Consider the following 3,691-nt stretch of genomic DNA (forward strand, 5'->3'; position numbering starts at 1 on the left):
ATAAGGAGCATTCATCAATACATCAACTTCTTTACAAAAATATAATCTCTGAAAGACGACAGCGAAATATTTTCCTTGTCTTTGCTCTCTGGAATGTAGAAGAGATGACTGCTTTACAGGTTAATTAAGCTTGGATAAACTTTACCAAAGAGTTGACAGTTTCCATCTGCAGTTTTAGATATGAAGTAAGATCACAAATGAAAGAAACACAGCATTAAATTATTCTCTGGAAATTGTGATTCAATTTCACCCAAACATATTCATAGAAATGAAAAATTGTGATATGTATGACTAATTATTCTCTCATAATGGATAATTCAACCAAACCGAAAAACCCTGAAACAGGAGAGAAGCCATTTCTTTGTATTACCTGTGGTAAATCATTCTCTCAGAAGAGTAACTTAACAACTCACACACGTACACACACAGGAGAAAAACCACACCGTTGCAATATCTGTGGTAAATTATTCTCTCGGGCCTGTCACTTGAGAAGACACAAACATATCCATACAGGGGAGAAGCTATATCATTGTAATATCTGTGGTAAATCATTCGCTTCTGACAGTCCCCTGAATGTACACAAACTTATTCATACTGGGGAAAATCCATATGACTGTGATATCTGTGGTAAATCACTCTCTTGTAGTAGTTACTTGACTAAACACAAACTCATACATACAGGGGAGAAGCCATATCACTGTACCTTCTGTGGTAAATCGTTTTCTAAAAGCAATCACTTGACCAGGCATAGACGTATTCATACTGGAGTCAAACCATATGACTGTGATATCTGTGGTAAATCATTTCCTGGAAATAACTCTTTCACTCGTCACAAGCGTATTCACACAGGAGAGAAGCCATTTCATTGTGATATCTGCGGAAAATCATTTTCTGAAAACTGTTCCTTGACGAATCACAAACGTATTCATACTGGGGAGAAACCATATGAGTGTGACATCTGTGGTAAATTATTTTCTGTGTCTGGTCATATGAAATCACACAAACGTGTTCATACAGGAGAGAAACCATATCATTGTGATATCTGTGGTAAATCCTTCTCTTCTAATAGTCCTTTGACTAGACACAAGCGTATTCACACTGGGGAAAAACCATATGACTGTGATATCTGTGGTAAATCATTCTCTTGTGGTGGTGACTTGACTAGTCACAAGCGCATTCATACAGGAGAGAAGCCATACCACTGTGATATCTGTGATAAATCATTCGCTCATAGATGCTCCTTAACTTATCACATAACTACGCACACAGTAGAGAAGCCATATCATTGTGATATCTGTGGTAAATCATTCCCTCAAAATAGTAATTTGACTAAACACAAACGTATTCATACTGGGGAATAACCCACAACAGTGTGATACTTGTGGGAAATCTATTTTCTGAATCCAATCACATGAAATCACAGAAACTACATCACTGTGATACATGTGGTAAATCGTTCTCTAGAAGCAGTGCCTTTACTATCCACCCGTGCATTCATACAGGAGAGAGGCCATATCATTGTGATATCTGTGGTAAATCATTCTCTCAAAGTAGTGACTTAACTAGACACCAGTGCATTCATACAGGAGAGAGGCCATATTGTGATATGTGGTGAGTCTGTCTTTCAAAAACGCCACTTGGGTACACATGTGAGTATTCACACACAAGTGTAACGGTATGAATATTAAAATTTATTACGACAGGACAACAATTATGTCTATTTTGTCTCTTATAAAACAGGTTGTTTTACCCCTCTTCAAATTTGACATTATCAACTTCAATTTCATCAATGTCAACATGAAATCCATCAATATCAACCCCAATATCATGTATATACGTAAAATATATGAACACAGTGATGACTTTGGTTTCTGAAGATGATTGTGTGGGATTTTTGAGGAATTTGTTCTGAGAAAATAAAGAAATAAGAATAATAAATAAAAGGTTAAACTGATCTTCATTTTGTCTATGTTGTGTTTTCATCATCATCCACCACATCCCCCAGCAATAACTACTCTTTTTACTTGTTTCAGTCATTCTCAGATGAATGACACACACACAGACACAAAACCTATTCAGTTCTACCACATCATCACATCCACAGATGTACCCTGTTTTTATGCCCCTCAACTCGTAGCAGTTGATGACAAATGCATGTAGTGAAGAATTGTGTATACCAACAGCAAATGCAAGTCCAGTAAATAAATTATTTAAACTATAAATCAATGTCTTTCTATTATTTACTTCGAAGGCATCCACATGCCTATCTCATCTGTTTACCTTAACACTTTCTGATACACCATTAACCACTACAGTCTGTTCCAAACTCCAACTTGAGCCTGCTGTTATATTATAAAATCTCAACTTACCTTGTCTCGAAGTCTTTGGTTCTGGACCTTCTAAGGTCCAGCCTCCGACCACATGACACAGCTAGTTCCAGAGACATCCGTCTTCGTTACCAACATCGTCAACAACATCTCTACGTACACAGCACCAGCAACAATGCACAGGTTCTAACATAGCACTGTTTGTGAACTACTACTTCGCCATGGTTAACAGAAAACATACAACCCACACAGATGCATGTAAAAATATCAATAAATCGTTCATAAGTCTTCTATGCAGTTGTGTCTCTTCTTTTTTGCAACTGGTACATTACATATTATGTCAGCCTTCCGATATGAGTCGATAATAGATGGTCACACAACACGCATCACGGACCATTTCAAAGCATAGTGTGCTTGCATACCCAAGCCCAGGGTTGACATAGTTAAATGGTACTGGTAGCAAGAACTGGTATTCTTATTCCTTAGATGGTTATTCCAACCACTAACTCGGATTGCCTATATATATGTGTGTAATACTGTGTGTATATAATCCCCCCCACACACACAGGTAACAGGTGCACCCATTTACTGTCACAGTAGCTAGAACGGAATCCGCTCCTTTTTAACATTGGTGAGAATTTGACAATGGGTTGGTTCAAGTGGTTGAAAGGAACGGAGATAGAGAGAATTGGGCAAAGAAAATCACTGGAGCGAATCCAGCCGGTCAGTAGGGCTATCTTGTGGAGAATTGGGGAAATAGATCCATGTGAAGGGGGATAACTTTTATTGCATTGGAAAGCCCCGACATATATTGTACCCCTACTGCATACATAAATGCCCCAAGAAATTAACCAGAGCATAAAAGAAACACAACACACTAATAAACACATACGTGTATGCCCCACCCATCCACCTGTAAAGGTTATATTGATTATGATGTGATGGGAGGAGGTTAAAGAGTCGGTGGCTTGAGCAGGTGAGAGAGACACTGGATCCATGACCTTACAGAGATCTCAAAGGGAATGTTGCCCCCGACCCAACTGGAAGAACGGTTACAGGGACACTAATCATTAACCCTGGGTGAAATGTGGGGGAATGATAACAAGGGGAAATGTCCCGAATGTTCTGGAAGTGCAACGAAAGGTTGTCAGATAAGGAGGTAATAGGTAATAAACGGAATGAGACAGGCCAGTCAGTAGAGCCATCTATTGGGGAATTCAAGAAATACAATCCTTTAAAGGGAAATAACTTCAACAACACTTCAATCAAACACCGTTCAAATTATTAATTACTGGTTAATTAACGGTGACTGACTGATTAATTATCGGTCATCGGAACACGGTAAGTTGACTAAGATATGCTTT

This window comes from Octopus bimaculoides, unplaced genomic scaffold (genome assembly GCF_001194135.2).
Source record: "Octopus bimaculoides isolate UCB-OBI-ISO-001 unplaced genomic scaffold, ASM119413v2 Scaffold_92032, whole genome shotgun sequence".
Taxonomy (NCBI): Eukaryota; Metazoa; Mollusca; class Cephalopoda; order Octopoda; family Octopodidae; genus Octopus; species Octopus bimaculoides.